The following is an 18,719-nucleotide window of genomic DNA, read 5'->3' as shown; positions in this document are numbered from 1 at the left end:
TTCAAAGCTTTCAAACGTTTTGTAGCTTAAACCATCGCTCAGATTCAAAATCCGTTTCACATTAAAAAAAGCCTCGACGAGATCTTCGAAACTAGATCCCATGTTGATATGTTTCGATGATTTTTTTTCACGTTAAAAGTTATCGATGCATGTAGTATGTAGCTTATCATGGTGTTTACACTAAAATTACCGGGGTATGTTTCAACTACTTCTTTTAACCGGGTCAAAAAAATTACGATGGTATATGCACAGCCAAGCTGGTAACTGACGTACAAACATCACAACAACTTTTTTGACCCGGGAAAAAAGTTGTTCAAAAATACACCACCGGTATTTTCTGTGTAGATAGCATGTAATACATGCACAACATAGTAGATAACCCACTTACAAACACTGTGATTTTTTGACCTGATTTTTGTTGTTGAAACATCTCCCAATAATGTTTTGTGATTAACATGGTCATTAACGCATCATGGACCTGATAACTTACGTACAAAGTCCCTGATAACTCACACATCACATATGTGATAATTTATGTACCCCGGTTCTGATAACTTTGGTGGCGGCAGGGAGGGGGTGACGATCAAGTATCCCCTCATAAGTTTGTGTGAATAGCATGGTAACTAACACATCGGAGACCCGGTAACTTATGCACCATGGTCCTGGTATTTTTCGCGACGGAGGGGTGATGAAATATACCCCTAGTAACTTGTATGTGAATATATAGCACGGTAACTCACACGTCGTAGACCTGATAACTATTGTACCCTAGTCTTGGTAAATTTGGTGATCGGGTGGGGGTGTGGTTGATGAAATATACCATTTGTGACTTTTGTGCGAATAATATGACAACTCACACATCGCAGACCTATGCTCTACTACATTTTCATGTGAAGAGAATGTTGGAGGAGCCATTTTTATACCCTGTTAATTTCCATGTAAACATGATGGTAAGTGGCGTACCACGTGGGTGATAACTTATTTAGCCTAGGTCTGATAACTTTTGAATCAAAAAAAGTCACTGAAACATACCAACATAGGATCTAGTTTTGGAGGTCTCGTCGCGACGAATTTTTTATATGAAAACGTCTTCTCAATCGGACGAACGGTTTGAGCAACAAAACATTTTGAAGGTTCGTCTCTAATGAAATCTTTGATGACATCACCTTTTCTTCTTACCTACATGGATGCATTGTTAATTAGGTGCAATACATGCGCTTCATACAAACAAAACAGATATGCATGCAAGATTGCAGGGCAACGCTCCATGCGAGATTGCACCAAAATGTAATCGCCCGCACCTCTTGCTAAAAACCTGCGGTCCGAAAGTTAGTCGTGTCCTTTTGAAATAGCAAGAATTTACAATGACATCAAGTTTCATGTGCTCTACTGCATTTGCATGTGGAGAAAATGTTGGAGGAGCCATTTTTTGCTCTGGTAATTTCCAATGTAACCAGAATGGTAACTCGCGTAGCACATATGTGATAACTTATTTAGCCTAGGTGTGATAACTTTTGATCCGAGAAAAAAATTCGTCGAAACATACTGACATGGGATCTAGTTCTGAAGGTCTCATTTCGATGAATCTTTTATGCGAAGACAATTTTTCAATCCGACAGATAGTTTGAGCTATAAAACATTTTGAATTTTCAGTTTTAAAAAAGAATCTACAGTGACATCATCATTATTGTTTTTTATGCATGCATATGATTAGTTGCTAATTAAACTAATTGTTAATGGACAATGTACACACTGGCACCGAACATAAAAAAAAGAAACGAGATGACCTAATGTATGCATGTAAATTAGGAATGATGGATATCTATCCAGCGTCCGAATCTGTCGTTAACGACTGGTCGATTGGACGTTAGCACAATCCTATAGATTAATAAGATGCATCTACATGATACATAAGTACTCCCTCCATCCTTTAATAGGTTGACCTTTAGCATTGAATATTTATCCATAAAACAATATACAGTGCTTCAACCTTCTCAATATACTTTAAAGTAGAAAAATGCTTCTCTCCCATCAGACGAGAAACAACCTCAATAACAATCAACACATGGTATACTCATCTTTTACATGCACTTAACTTACTAGAGGTGGGGAAATTATGATAGAGAGAGATTATGGCTTGCAACTTCCCAATCCATTTTCTCCTCCACTCCATAGTCTGTCAATAAATTTCTATATGTGCACTTATTTGAGAACAGAGGTAGGAGTCTTTATACGTTCCGTCGAAAATTGTTGAGATCTTGGGAACAAAACTCATTATATGTCATTATTGTTCTGTTCCATGTGTTGTACACAAATGACGTACTAATAAATGCTCGTCAAATTTTAAGAGCAACTATGAAAAGGTGTAGCAAGCAAACTATACACATTTAAATATTATATTAATGCAAAGTTGCAGGAGAGGGTAAAAAGAAGGTTGTAGATTAAGACCCAATTACACCAAAAGCTTCAAGATACTTTATGAGAGAGTGAGAGGGGCCAAGTATCAATGAAGTGGATTATATTTTCAACAAACTACTTCACGTGATGGCTATGAGCTGTTTATAGATGATATGGCTACGAGTATATCTCGGCATGGGTCGGGCCTTAAAAAGCCTACGGCAGAAAAGTGAGGCCCAGGACCGGCATAGGCCCTGCAATCAGGCCTACTTTGAAGCCCAAGCCTGACCCCTCTGTTGAAAAGCCTGTCGGGCTTGGGGCCGTGGGCCGGGCCTCTTCCTTAAAATCCCAATATGTCAAGACCAAGCCCGACCCAACCCTGTTGGTGGGTTCAAAACTCAGGCCCAAGCCCGGCCCATGGGCAAGCCCATAGGGCCTAGGCCCTTGATTTTGGGGCCGGGCCGGAGATGCCGTATAGCTACGAGACATAGCCCACAACTTACTACTATTACGGGGAAGAACATCTAGGCCATCCCAATGGTAGGTGGAAATTAATTATTGCGATGATCCAGTAATAGAGCGTATTATTCTTCTGGTCTAAAGGATTGGTTTCTATCATTTTTCAAAATATAAAAAAATGGCACCACACATGTATATCATCCTTTTGGTCATCACTAGTAGAAAATGGGTCTTTCGGCCGAAGCCGAAAACAACATTAGTCCCGGTTCAAACTAAAATCGGGACCAATGCCACGCATTGGTCCCGGTTGAGTTTGCCAGGGCATTGGTCCCGGTTTGGTTCACCTCATTAGTCCCGGTTCGTGGCAAAAATCGGGACTAAAGATCCAGTGAGTGCCACATGGCGTGTCGCGGAGCATTATTCCCGTTTTTTTGGTCAGAATCGGGACTAAATGGTAGGCTATTAGTTCCGGTTTTTTTCTTCTAAAACCGAGATTAAAGTGCTGCCTATATATACCCTCGACCCTGCCACCCTCTCCTCTGTTTTTTGGCTGTTGAGGTGTACATGCCATGCTCTTGCCATCCTTCTAGTTCATGCACATGAGGTGTTCGATGAAATGCCCGAGCCACACTACTTAAGCTTTCTCCTCTCCAAGCTCGACCTCCAAGCTCCATTTTCCTCAATATTTGTCTAGGTTTGGCCGTGCACCAACTACACAAGTGTCCCGTACCCGTCCTCACCGTTATCGACCGTCCGCGCTGATCTCGTCACGAGCACCACCGTGGTGAGCCTCTTGTTCTTGTCTTCTTTTTAAAAGAAAAAAAATTCTTAGTTGTATGATTTAGATAGATACTTGTATAATTTACTTACTTTCATTATTTTTTGTTATTACATAGTGCGATCGTTTTGGTATCCACCTCCGTCGGCCCTCGTCCTGTCTATGATTCGAATGTGGTATATATTATCTGTTATAACTATTTGTTTTATTTAATGTTTATGACAATTATAACGACCAACATGACATATATTTTTTAATCTAGGAGGTATGTGAACCGGAAATTCCAACCTACATAGAAATTCTGGCCGAGAAGTTAAATTTGGTTGAAAAACAAAATAATTACTTGAAGAAAAAAATAAAAATAATTGAGGGGAAGAATATGGAACTGGAGTTGCATGTTGCCGATGTCGTCGATGATCGCAAGATGAAGATGGATGCGATGCGGTTGCAGATGGATGCAATGCGCTTGAAGATGGATGAAATGCATTTGAAGATTATGAATATTAAAAAATATGTCATTGATGAAGAGCCTTGGTATCATTATGTTGTTGTTGCATTTAAATGTTTTACATTGTTGTATATTGTTTTATGAGAGAAATTTATGTATTTATTTTTGCAATAATAACATTTGTTCACTACTGTGCTTTGGTTTTAATGTGATGATGAACTTGTATTAATTTGGTCATTTCTCTATACATGATGTTCTCCAATGGTTTTTTTATATACTTAATTTCATAATACAGATAAACCGTCAATGGATGTACGGTGACTAATGCCCGAGTCACACTTAAGTTCACACAAAATGGTATCCTCGACCGAGGTTAACAACCTTATCCTTTTATCTGTAATTGATACAAAAATATTGCATGTGTTAATGTATGGTGGTCATTTCACTATTGATGTATGATGCGAAATCGATGCAGGGAAGCGATGGATGTACGACGAACGACGTGGTTCCGGATTTATTGCAGGCCTGCATAAATTTATCGATGTGGCTGAGGCAAACAAAGTGGATAATTTTATCTGACAAGGATAAATTTATCGATGGATGCCCACATATTATTGTTGGACCATGCACGGAGAAAGAGGGGTTAGGATGGAAGACAATAAAGAAGAAGATGATGATGACAACTATCCTATGTTCACTGAAGAATACGGTGATACTACAATGGAAGACAATGAAGAAGGAGGTGAAGAACAATCGGCACCACATGAGCCCGCTGATGGTCTTGGTCGGGTCATTTCTGACGCAAAGAGAGAATGCGTTACAGAAAAAGGAGAAGCTGAAATTGGAGGCTATGCTAAAGGATCATAAAAAGTTGTTGTACCCAAATTGCGAAGATGGCAGCACAAAGCTCGGTACCACACTGGAACTGTTGAAATGGAAGGCAGAAACTGGTTTATCTGACAAGGGATTTGAGAAGTTACTGAAAATATTGAAGCCGAAGCTTCCAAAGGATAACAAATTTCCCGAGACTACATACGAAGCAAAGAAGGCTACCTGCCCTCTTGGATTAGATGTACAGAAGATACATGCATGCATTAATGACTGCATCCTGTACCACGGTGAGAAGTACGAGAATATGGATAAATGTCCGGTATGCACTGCATGTCGGCAGAAGATCAGACAGGATGACCCTGGTGATGTTGAGGGCGATGGCGAGCCCCCCAGGAAGAAGGTTCCTGCTAAGGTTATCTGGTATGCTCCAATAATACCACGGTTAAAACGTCCATTGAGAAACAATGAGCATGCCAAGTTGATGCGATGGCAGAAAGACGGGCGTAAGAAAGACGGGAAAAAGTTGAGACACCTCGAAGATGGGTCACAGTGGAGGAAAATCGAGAGGGAGTGGCCGGACTTTGCAGATGACCCAAGGAACTTATGGCTTGGTCTAAGTACAGACGACATGAATCCTTTTGGGGAGCAGAGCTGTAGTCACAGCACCTGGCCCGTGACTATGTATCTACAACCTTCCTCCTTGGTTGTGCATGAAGCGGAAGTTCATTATGATGTTCATGCTCATCCAAGGAACGAAGCAAACCGGCAATGACATTGATGTGTACCTAAGGCCATTAGTTAATGAACTTATGCAGTTGTGGGCCAAACCAGGTGTACGTGTGTGGGACGAGCACAAACAACAGGAATTTGACCTACGAGCATTGTTGTTCGTAATCATCAATGGTTGGTCTCCTCTTAGTAACATTTCAGGACAATCAAACAAGGGATACAATGCATGCACGCATTGTTTAGATAAGACTAAAGGTACATATTTGGAAAAATCTAAGAAGGTTGTCTACCTGGGGTGTCGTCAATCTCTTCCAACCAATCATCCCGTAAGAAAGAAAGGCAAGCATTTCAACGATGAGGCAGATCACCGGAAGAAGCCTAACCTCCCTACTGGTGATAAGTTATTGGCTATGGTAAAGGATTTGTATCAAATAGTAATCTATGGAAAGGGTCCTGACGGTCAATCTGTTCAAAAAGACGACGTTACCGGACACGTGCCCATGTGGAAAAAGAAATATTTATTTTGGGAGCTACCCGGTTGGTTTGAAACACCTAGAGGTCCGGTCTTCAATCGACGTGATGCATGTGATACAGAATCTTTGCATGAACCTTCTAGGCTTCCTGAGAGTGTATGGGAAGACAAAAGATACAACAGAAGCACGGGAGGAGAAGCAACGTATGAAAGACCCATATGACAAGAAGATTTATAAAGTGCATCAATACTTAAGCAGCTACGCTCTTACCAAAGCAGAGAAGGATATCTTTTTTGAATGCCTGAGCAGTATGAAGGTCCCCGCTGGCTTCTCATGTAATATAAAAGGAATAATAAATATGGCAGAGAAAAAATTCCAGAACCTGAAGTCTCATGATTGCCACGTGATTATGACGTAGTTGCTTCCCATTGCATTGAGGGGGTGATGACCCACAAGTATAGGAGATCAATCGTACTCCTTTTAGTAAGTAAGAGTGTCGAACCCAATAAGGAGTAGAAGGATCTGACAAGTGGTTTTCAGCAAGGTAAAATCTGCAGGCACTGAAATTGTTGGTAACAAGTGATTGTGTGGTGAGATGATTCGTAGCAAGCAATAAATAACAAAAGTAGCAACGGTGCAGCAAAGTGGCCCAATCCCTTTTGTAACAAGGGACAAGCCTGGACAAAGTCATATCGGAGGAAAAACGCTCCCGAGGACACACGGGAATTTCTGTCATGCTACTTTTCATCACGTTCATATGATTCGCGTTCGTTACTTTGATAGTTTGATATGTGGGTGGATCGGCGCTTGGGTACTGCCCTTACTTGGACAAGCATGCCACTTAATATTAACCCCTCTCGCAAGCATCCGCAACTACGAAATAAGAATTAAGACAAAGTCTAACCATAACATTAAACTAGTGGATCCAAATCAGCCCCTTACGAAGCAACGCATAAACTAGAGTTTAAGCTTCTGTCACTCTAGCAACCCATCATCTACTTACTACTTCCCAATTCCTTCCTCTAGGCCCGAATAATGGTGAAGTGTTATGTAGTAGACGTTCACATAACACCACTAGAGGAAAAAAACATACAACATATCAAATTACCGAACGAATACCAAATTCACATGACTACTATTAGCATGACTTATCCGATGTCCTCAGGAACAAAAGTAACTACTCACAAAGCATAATCATATTCATGACCAAAGAGGTAATGAGTAGCATCAAGGATCTGATCGTAAAGTCTTCCACCAAGTAATCCAACTAGCATCAACTACAAAGAGTAATCAACACTACTAGCAGCCTTACAAGTACCAATCGGAGTCGCAAGACAGAGATTGGTTACAAGTGATGAACTAGGGTTTGGAGATGAGATGGTGTTGATGAAGATGTTGATGGTGACGAGTCCCCTCCGATGAGAGGAGTGTTGGTGATGACGATGGCGACGATTTCCCCCTCCGGGAGGGAAGTTTCCCCGGCAGGATCGTCCTGTCGGAGCTCTAGATTGGTTCTGCTCAAGTTCCGCCTCGTGGCGGCAGCGAAACCACGAAATAGCTCCTCCCTGATTTTTTTCCATACGAAACCCTTCATATAGCAGAAGAGGTGGGCAAGTGGGCCAGCAGGCTGCCCAATAGCTCTCATGGCGCGGCCTAGGGGGGTGGCCGCGCCGTGCAGGCTTGTGGCCATCCCCTGGCGCCCCTCTCGCGCTTCTTCGACCTAGTATTTTTTATAAATCTGGAAAAAAATCCTCATTGATTTTTACGGCGTTTGGAGTTGCACAAAATAGGTATCTCAACTTTGCTCCACTTTCAGGACAGAATTCCAGCTGCCGGCATTCTCCCTCTTCATGTAAACCTTGCAAAATAAGAGAGAAAAGGCATAAGAATTTTACCGTGAAGTGAAATAACAGCCCAAGAAGCGATAAATATCAACATGAAAACATGATGCAAAATGGACGTATCAACTCCCCCAAGCTTAGACCTCGCCTGTCCTCAAGCGAAAGCCTAGCTCAATAAATATGTCCACATGTTTAGGGACAGAGGTGTCGAAAAAACAAGATACGAACATGCATGCATCATGATCATGATCAGAACAGCAATACCAACATATAATCTCTCATGCTAAAGTGATAATTCCTACACAAAGTAAAGCATGGATCAAGAACCTTACCAAGAAGTAACAACCGATAGCCTTTAGTCATTGAAGCAATTGCAATTTATCACAACATCAGAAAGAGTCAATTAAGAGCTTGTAAAGCAAATCCACATACTCAATCATTCTTTCGTTCTCTACAATTGCTACAACTCACGTGGTACTCATGATATCAAAATTTCAGCTGGACACAGAGAAAGATAGGGGCTTACAGTTTAGCCTCCCAACTGCTTACCTCAAGGGTAATGTCAACAATAATAATTCATGAATACTTACCTCCAAGTTGACATATGAATATAGATCTTTCCCAAGCATATGACGTTAGCCAAGATAAAGGCGAGAGAAGGAATTGGTGAAAATCACCATGACTCTTTCAAGGGAAAAAAGTAAAGGTACAAGATAGGCCCTTCGCAGAGGGAAGCAGAGGTTGTCATGCGCTTTGAGGTTTGGATGCGTGTCCTCTTAGTGCGGAGGAACGTCACTTTATATTGCCTCCTGTGATAAAGAACTTTATTATGCAGTCTGTCGCTTTTATGTCTTCGTCATCACAAGTTCGTACAAAGCTTATTTTCCACACACTAATAGATCATACATATTAGAGAGCAATTTTTATTCCTTGCACCGATGACAACTTACTTGAGGGACCTTATTCAATCCATAGGTAGGTATGGTGGACTCACATGGAAAAACTGGGTTGATGGTTTGTGGATGCACAAGTAGTATCTCTACGTAGTGCGGGAGGTTTGGCTAATGTGAGGTGGAAGCAATCGTCACATGCTAAGGGATCTCTAGTCATATAACATTGTTCGGAACCAAGCAAACACAATTCATTATGTTGTCTTCCTTGTCCAACATCTACTTCTAGGCATGCTATATTTTAGTGAGTGTTCACAATCATAGATGGGGTCAGAGATGATATATTTATATGTGAAGCCATTAATTGCAACCATGACCAAGGCCTACGTTTGCCTACCCTCAACAAGTTTCAATCCTCATTCTTTTTATATGTGAAGCCATCACTTCCCATAAGATCATTACATGATCTTTCATGCTTTTGTTCTATTCTCACTCTTTTGATCATGGCAAGAGGCAAAGCCCTTCAACTAATACACTCTTTATTATATGGCTCACGAGCTCGAATACATCAGGGGTGACACAAAGGAAAACTCAAGACTAAAACACTAAGACTTTTAAATCTACTAGAGAAAGAGAAAACTGAAAAGGAAAACTAAAACAAAGGTAAAGGCAAAAGATGTGATGATGATACGATACTGGGGAAACTCCCCCAAGCTTGGCACAAGCCAAGGGGATTGCCCATACCCATGTTTAGTTGTCTTCCTTTGGTGGTGATGGTGGAGGAGTTGTTGCAACATGGGTTTGATCCTCCGTCTTCGAAGGCATAGTTGCTCCATCATGGAAGGATGAACGAGTCTCCGAAATCCTCAAATCTGCAGCCAACCGTATTGATTTAAATCTATACTCATACTCACAGTTTTGGTTCTGCAGGTCATAGATCTGGGCCTGGAGTTGATTAATCTTGTCAAAGAGCCTGGAGAGGTGCTTCTCAATGTCATTGGCATCAATCATTTGCTTGTTGGTGAACTCCGTGATCATCACGTGGTTGGCGTTGAGTCCACGCTCCACCATCCCTTGGCACTTGAAGACTTGTTGCTCCATTGCTTCGAGCCTCGTCTCCACGCTTACGGTCTTCTTGGGCCCCTAAACATCACAGATGTGCAACATCCCCTCACGCATCTCGATAGATTGAGGGTGTTGCAGCACTCCCGTGAGGTAGGGGTTGATGACCTTCTCGAAGATCTTGTCCTTCGGAGCTTTTGGGGAAGTCATAGCGATCTAGATCTGCAACAGAAATAGGCTCGAAACGAAAAACAGAAGAAATCTGCGAGATGCAGGGGTCAGACCAAACGGGAGTATATATAATGATATTTTTCAGACCAGAAGGAGTACCCCGCACGAAAACGGAATCCGGGATGCGCACGAGGTGGCCACAAGCCCTCACGGCGCGGCCACGGGGTGGGCCCGCGCCGTGCAGGCTTGTCGCCTCCTCGCGCACTTTCCGGACAACTTCCAATTTTTGTATTTTTTCAAATATTCCAAAACAGGCTGATAAATATCCCTTAGGTATTGTTCCGGAGTTATGGTATTGATAATATTGCTTTCAACATTTATGGGAGTACCCGAGATATAATGCTTGATTCTCTGCCCATTTACAACTCTCGGACAATTACCTTCCGTGTTGTTGATCTTGATAGCGCCGGAACGATATACTTCGTCAACAACATAGGGACCTTCCCATTTAGAGAGAAGCTTGCCTGCAAAGAATCTTAAACGAGAGTTATATAGCAAGACATAATCACCTACATTGAACTCACGCTTTTGTATCCTCTTATCATGCCACCTCTTAACCTTTTCTTTGAACAACTTGTGTTGGGGATATTATCTGTGGTGTGGCCCGCCCTAGTTGGGCCGGGTCACCAAGTGGGCGACTCATCCTTTGACGATTTAAGATTTGGCCCAATAGGCTTCGGAGCTCGATGGCGGTTCAAGATCCTCGTGGAGAACCTATTATTGGGGAGTACTCCAGTCTTGGAAAGCACGGCGACTTAGAGATAGAAAGAATCATGACTTGAACGATGGCAAGCACTCTTGTAAACCCTAAGGGCTCGACCTATATATAAAGGCGAGTCCCAGGGAAGGAGGGGCAGGTTAGAAATCATCGAGTACTAGGTCAGGCGAGTTACGCCCTCCTTGTAATCGAAATACCATCAATACAACACAAAGCATGACGTAGGCTTTTACCTCCTCACGAGGGGCCGAACCTGGGTAAATCTTTGTCTCGCTCCCGTTCAACCCCTTTGAGTCGCCACCAAGGTGCGATGGCTCCAACACTAAGTCCTTTCATGAGGACATCTGCCGTGACAAAACCACGACAGTTGGCGCCCACCGTGGGGCCTGCGGACGGTGGAGTTGAGTTCTCAAAGGGAGCCCTACCAGGGTTAGGGAGCTACGCAGCGGGGCTCATGACTCGAAGCCGCCGCGGGAAGTACTACATCAATAACTTGCTGTGGGGGCCCGAGGCCGATTCAATCGAATCCGGCTATAGAATCCCCTTCGGCAAGATCAACATCTTTGTCGGCTTGGTTGGATCGCCTATGCCTGAGCCAGACATCTTCACCGACATCATCGAGCCGGCCAGGTATATCCGCCCTGTCGCGATGCCAAATCTAATCCGCCCGGTCTTTGTTGGTTTCACATTGGGATCTGAGGAACCAGATCGATCGGAGACTCAAGAGACCACGCCGGACAACACTGATGACGAATCATCCATGGGCGACTCAGATTCAATTCAGTCTCTACATGGGGGCTGCCTCGGAGGCCTGTCATTGGCAATGGACCCCGAGGTTCTCGACCGGACCCGCCGTCAGATCGCCGTTTACATGGCAGGGGCGACTCAGCCCCCGCCAAACCCGGCAGGCAACGACGGGACTGGCGAAACATCCAGAAGCCCAGCTGCGATCTTGGTGGATTTGGCGTGAGAGATAACAAGGCTCATGGCGACACCTGTAACAACAGAAAACCAGGACACGATAAATGCCGAGTTGACAAAGCTAAGAGATGGGGTGGCAAAGGCTCAGCGAGATGTTGAAATAGAAGCCGCCAGGATCGAGACCCGGCAAGCTCAAATCACCGCTGAGGCAGCCCGCTTGAACACCGAAAACTGGCGGCTCGAGAGGCATCAGCGCGCATCTGACGTTGTCCATCAGCGGAGGCACCAGGGGCGTTTACCCCCTGATCTCAACCCTACCCGCCTATTCGACACTCCACGCACTCCCGGGGCAGGAGACGCTCCGGGAGGAGGGCCGGGCCAGCCGCCAAACCCGCCGCTTTAGCCAGCGGTTGAACGCTTCCCTCAATTCCAGACACCTCGGGGTCACTTTTCCAACCTGGTGGACAACGTGATCGCCGCGACTCGCCATTTAGAGTCCCTTCCGATTCATGGCAACACCCCGGCTGAAATAGAAGCAAGGAACACCATTGAGATGTTGAAGACGGCGGTGGTTCAAAACGCCCAGTTCTCGCACAGCCTCGATCGGCTGCACTCCACCCCCAGGCAATCCACACTAGGAGCCGGCCAGAGGACCAGCCCGCCATAACTAGCGGACCGCGACCCCTTCCCCAGGTTAACCCGCCTGACCATCGGGACCTGCCGGGTCGGGATCACCCGGACATCCAAACCGGCCCAGCACCGCTTGTTGGAGGCGGCAGGCAGGTAGGGGTGCCATGCTTGGGCCCCGCCCTTCGCAATGAGCGAATGCCGAAGGATTTTAAGGGACCAAGAAAGGTGCCTAACCACACCCCGGACCTTGAGCCAGCTTCATGGGTTGAGAGTTACGAAATTGCCATGGACATGCTCGATGTAAATGAAGCAATTTGCGCTAGGTACTTCACAATGATGCTCGAGGGAACGACGCGTACTTGGTTGAAAAACCTGCCCCCCAACTCCATCCAAACTTGGGGCTGAATTGAAAGAGCGTTTCATCAGAAACTTTCGGGGAACTTGCAAGCGCCCAATGACAATAGTTGATTTACAGAACTGCGTTCAGCGCCCTGATGAGTCGGCTCACCACTGGACGCGGCGGGTCGCGGAAATCATTCACTCGTCGGACGGCATCATGGCGGCTCAGGCTATGCTGATCTTGGAGCAAAACTGCCACTATGAGCCCTTGGTACAGAAGTTGGGGCAGCTCATGCGAAAGGTCCAGGATATGGGGGAACTAATGGACACCCTCACTAGGTACGTCGAGGAGGACGATACCAAAGATCCAGGAGAAGATGGCGGCAAGGCCAACTCGCCGAGGAAATGCGAGTCATCCAAAAATCATACCCGGCTTCAGGGACGCGCCCACCATAATCACGGGGGGAACGGCAAGAGAAGGTAGGAGGAAGGATCCACGAACTTCGTTGCCAACACCAATGCCAACAACGGCAACCAGCGCCAGAAGAAGGGGGGTTACAGTGGAAAGAAGCCACGCAATTATAACGAGATACTCAAGGGCCCTTGCCCGCACCACGACATGGTGGACGGACCGGCGACTCACTCCTGGGAGGACTGTTATGTGATGCGGGAATTTCGGGCACAAGTGATCAAAAAGGGCCAAAACGGTGACCCAGACCAACGGTAGGAACAGTTCGGTGCACCTAACCAACGTCAGAACCCGTTCGGCGGCTTCCCGAACCGGGGGCTCATGGCGGCTCGTAGCCAAGCAGCGGCCAGTATCCAGTGCATAACCAACAGCGGTATAACCCGCCCGGGTTTTTTCAGCAGCCACCCGCACAGGGGGCTCCACAGGGGCAAGATGATCATGGAGGGTTCCGCAACAATCCCAAACAATTAAGCAACATGCAATACCACGTCTTCACCACCAATGCCTGCAAGCGTGATAAAAAGGTGAATCACCGAGCGTACAACGTATCTGAGCCGGCACTCCCTAGGTACCTCCACTGGTCCGAGCAGATTATATCATGGAGTAGGGAGGATCACCCGCCCAGAGTTGACGACCCCGACGACTTAGCATTGGTTGTGGCTCCTCAAGTCGGGGGATATACCTTATCGAAGGTACTGATGGATGGTGGTAGCAGCATCAACATACTATACGTCGACACTTTTTGAAGGATGAACCTGCTGGAGAAAGATTTAATGCCGTCAACCACTGTATTCCACGGAATTGTCCCAAGTAAATCGACATACCCCATAGGCCGCGTTAAACCCACAGTTGCGTTTGGAACAACATCCAATTACAGGAGAGTCTCTTATGTTTGAGGTGGTCAAGTTAAAGAGCCCCTATCATGCGTTGTTTGGGCGACCGGCTTACGCCCGTTTCATGGCTCGCCCCTGCTATGTTTACCTAAAACTCAAGATGCCCGGTCCTAAGGGGCCCATCACGGTTGATGGTGACAGGAGGATAGCAAGAGAGTATGAGGAAGGGGATGCGGCTTACGCAGAAGTCGCCTGCGCTGCAGAAGGGCTCAAATATCACCACGCCAATGTTGATCCAGCACATATGTCACCTCTAAAGAAGCCAACAACAGACGCTGAGCCGCCCCTCAAGTTCAAACCAGCAGATGACACTAAGATAGTGGATTTCGTCCCTGGCGACTCAACCAAGCAGTTCACTATCGGGGCGGGTCTGGACCCCAAATAGGAAAGCGCGCTCACAAAATTCATCCTTGAGAATCGGGACATCTTCGCATGGAAACCTTCTGACATGCCTGGTGTACCGAGAGAATTTGTTGAGCACCATCTTAATGTTGACCCAAAAGCAAAGCCGATTCAGCAATATCTTCGCAGGTTCAATGAGGAACGACGCAAGGCAATTGGGGAAGAAGTCGCCCGTCTTTTGGCCGTCGGATTCATCGTAGAGGTCTTCCATCCCAAATGGTTGGCTAACCCGGTCCTGGTGCTCAAGAAGAACGACACCTTCTGCATGTGCATTGATTACACGGATCTTAACAGAGCCTGTCCAAAGGACCCTTTCGCCCTTCCCCGCATCGATGAAATCATTGATTCAGTGGCGGGCTGCGAGCGTTTGTGTTTCCTGGATGCTTATTTCGGATATCATCAAATTAAGATGGCTGTGGAAGATCAGGAGAAGACAACTTTTCTAACACCCTTCGGGGCTTTTTGTTATGTGTCCATGCCGTTTGGGCTCAAAAGCGCTGGGGCGACTTACCAGCGCCGCATCCAAAATTGTCTCCATGGCCAAATCGGACGCAACGTCCACGCTTACGTTGATGACATTGTGGTTAAAACTCATAGGAAGGAGACGCTCTTGGAAGATTTAAGGGAAAATTTTGACAATCTGCGGGTATACCAGATGAAGCTTAATCCCACCAAATGTGTCTTAGGCATTCATGCAGGAAAGTTGTTGGGTTTCCTGGTGTCTGAGCGCGGCATTGGGGCCAACCTAGACAAAATCGAGGCGGTTACTTCGCTTGGGAAACCAGCGAATATGAATCAAGTTCAACGGATGGCGGGTCGTATCGCGGCTTTAAGTCGCTTCATAAGACGCCTGGGAGAAAAAGCTATTCCCCTCTATCAGTTTCTTAAGAAATCTGACCGTTTTGTTTGGACAGACGAGGCCGATGAAGCTTTTGAAGCCTTGAAGCAGCAGCTGGTCAACCCGCCAGTTTTGGCCGCCCCGACTGAAAAAGAGCCTATGCTTCTGTACATTGCGGCAAACTCCAAGGCGGTGAGCGTGTCAGTGGCCGTCAAAAGGAAGGAAGAAGGGAAGGAATATCCGGTGCAACGCCCGGTGTATTTCATTAGTGAGGTTCTAGCTCTCTCCAAACAACGATACCCGCACTGGCAGAAGCTGGTCTATGGGATCTTTATGGCGAGTTGAAAGCTCAAACACTATTTCCAAGAGCATCCCATCACGGTGGTTAGCTCCGCTCCTCTCGGGGACATCATCCAAAACCGAGAAGCAACAGGGCGAATCGCCAAATGGGCGATCGAACTTGGGCCGCACCACGTGCGATACACCCCTCGCACGACTATCAAGTCTCAGGCCTTGGTTGACTTCGTCAACGATTGGACCGAGTTACAGATTCTAGAAGACAGGCCCGACCTCACGTACTGGACTATTTACTTTGACGGGTCTAGGCAATTGGAAGGCTTGGGGGCTGGCGTGGTGTTGATTTCGCCCGAGGGAGACAAATTCTGTTATGTTCTCCGACTCATGTTTCCATGCACCAACAACGCTACGGAGTACGAATCTTTGCTTCATGGTTTGCGACTCGCCAAGGAGATGAACCTCACGTGTGTCAGATGTCTCGGCGATTCTGATCTGGTGGCTCAGCAAGTTTCAGGTACTTGGGACTCTCGGGACCCCCTGATGGCGGCTTACAGAAGGGATGTGTCCGATGTGGCAGGTCATTTCCATGGCTATCAAGTCGACCATATCGACCGGCGCCTTAATGAAGTAGCTGACGCCCTTTCACGTCTCGATTCACAATGTAAGCCGGTTCCTCCCAATGTCTTTTTGAATATTTTGCATAATCCTTCCGTAAGTTTGCCCTCAAAAGAGGAGTTGGCAATACCAGGCCCTGAGTCCCAGTTTGTGGCCGCTCTCCGTGTTACGCCGGATTGGGTTCTTCCATATTTGGCTATTTTGCACGAGGCGAGTTACCTTCGGATGAGGTGTTGGCTCGCCAAATCGTCTGTCGGAGCAAATCCATGGTCATCATCAATGGCGAATTGTTTAAGCGAAGCACTTCTGGGGTATTCCAATGATGCGTTTCTTCCGAAGAAGGATGCGTGATTCTAAACGACATCCATGCCGGAGATTGTGGGCATCATGCTGGGTGACGCTCCCTGGTCTCAAAGGCGTTCCGCCATGGATTCTTTTGGTTGACGGCTCATGCAGATGCAGAAGAGATAGTTTGTCGATGTGATGGTTGCCAACGTTACGGACGACAGGCTCATGTGCCGGCTCAAGAACTAAGGATGATACCTATTACTTGGCCTTTCGCAGTCTAGGGGCTAGACATGGTTGACCCCTTTAAGATGTCGTCCAACAAAAAAACTCATCTGTTGGTGGCGGTTGATAAATTTACCAAGTGGGTCGAAGCAGAACCTGTTGGTGCTTGTGATGCGGAGACAGCGGTCAAGTTCTTGAAAAAACTGATCTTCCGGTACGGATATCCACACAACATTATTACTGATAATGGTACTAATCTATCACAAGGAGCGATGCAGGAGTTTTGCCACCGTGAGCACATCCGGCTTGATGTCTCTGCAGTGGCTCATCCACAATCTAATGGGCAGGCGGAACGAGCGAATCAGGAAGTATTGCGAGGAATCAAACCCCGACTTATGGTTCCCCTGGAACACACCCCAGGGTATTGGGTTGAGGAGTTGCCTTCAGTACTGTGGAGCATCCGGACCATCCCAAACCGTTCTACGGGTTTTACTCCCTTTTTCCTGGTATACGGAGCAGAAGCTGTTCTTCCCACTGACATTAGGCATGACTCGCCCAGAGTTGCTGCTTATGTGAAACAGGACAAAGAGTTGGCGCGTCAAGATTCTTTGGACGCTTTGGAGGAAGCAAGCGACTTGGCTGCCGCCCGATCGGCTATTTATCAGCAGGACTTGCGGCGTAACCACAGCCGCCGGGTCAAGAGCCGAACCTTTCAGGAGGGCGACTTAGTGCTTCGATTGATCCAAGATCGCACTGGCATGCATAGGTTATCACCACCATGGGAAGGACCGTTCGTCGTCAGCAAAAGCCTTCTCAACGGGTCATACTATCTGGTGGATCTTCGGCCTGATCGGCCAACCACGGAGGCTGAGTCAACTCGCCCTGGAACATAGCCCACTTGCGGCCTTATTACACTTGAGCTATTAGCTCCGTTTTTTCTTCTCTTGAAAATTTGTATGTTTTTCATTTTTATGAAGCAATAAAATTGATGCCCACGAGCTCGGGGGCTTTCCTGCTATTTCATCTTATTGAAAGTATGGATCTTTTATTTTGCTCCTTAACAAGTCGCGTAAGCATGGACGCTATCCATACCAGAGAGCATAAGTCTCCATGATGCACTTATTACAACACTCGGTATCGACAAGCCAAAGAGGATCAAGTCGCTACAAGCGCGTGATTCCAACATAGGCGCCTTATATGATTCTGTGGATTAGGCCGGCTTACTTGGGGGTTATTTGTTCCCAAGTCGTTTTGTGGTAATAGCGTATACGCTTCTACAATCCTATGACCGGTCTTTCCCCTAATCATAGGTCACTTGGGGGCTTCCTCTCACTTAGATCAGCCTTACTACCCATTTGGCCTGCGAAAAATTACCGCATTACAAATGGTTATACTGGACTCTGTGTTGGCCGAATCGCCATATGGACCCATGAACTGTTGGCGAGTTACTCCGCTTTATGGACCCTGAACTCGCCTTGGTTAAAACATGTCTGGTACCGGCTAGCGCCCCACATGGAAAATAGAGAAACCATTGGTTCACTGAACCTGCTTCATTGAAGCTTGACTCGTGCCTGATCATCCGGTCTAAATACTTGAGCTTTTTTATACAAAAAGTCTCCCTCGGGTAGCACTTGAGTTTATATAACTCGTCCTATCCTGTCGCGACTTGAATGAGCCGACGAAACTCTTATTTTTCACCTTCCTGGCACTGCCACAAGGTTTTTCAAATTTTGCCGACTCACCCTAACATCTTGAGTCGGTTATTATTTATTATCATCCATTACTCATTGAGGTGGTTTGATGTATGTTTTTAAGCCTAACAGGTTGATGATCAAAATCACTATTTCCATGGCGGGTCAAGCATCATAAGGCGCCTCGAGGGCGACACAAGGGTTTTAAAAAAATCACGACACAAGGTTGTTTTCTATGAATGACTTATTACATGGCT

This window comes from Hordeum vulgare, chromosome 7H (assembly GCF_904849725.1).
Source record: "Hordeum vulgare subsp. vulgare chromosome 7H, MorexV3_pseudomolecules_assembly, whole genome shotgun sequence".
Lineage (NCBI taxonomy): Eukaryota > Viridiplantae > Streptophyta > Magnoliopsida > Poales > Poaceae > Hordeum > Hordeum vulgare.
The sequence above is the reverse complement of the archived record's forward strand: the minus strand, read 5'-3'. Positions refer to the sequence as shown.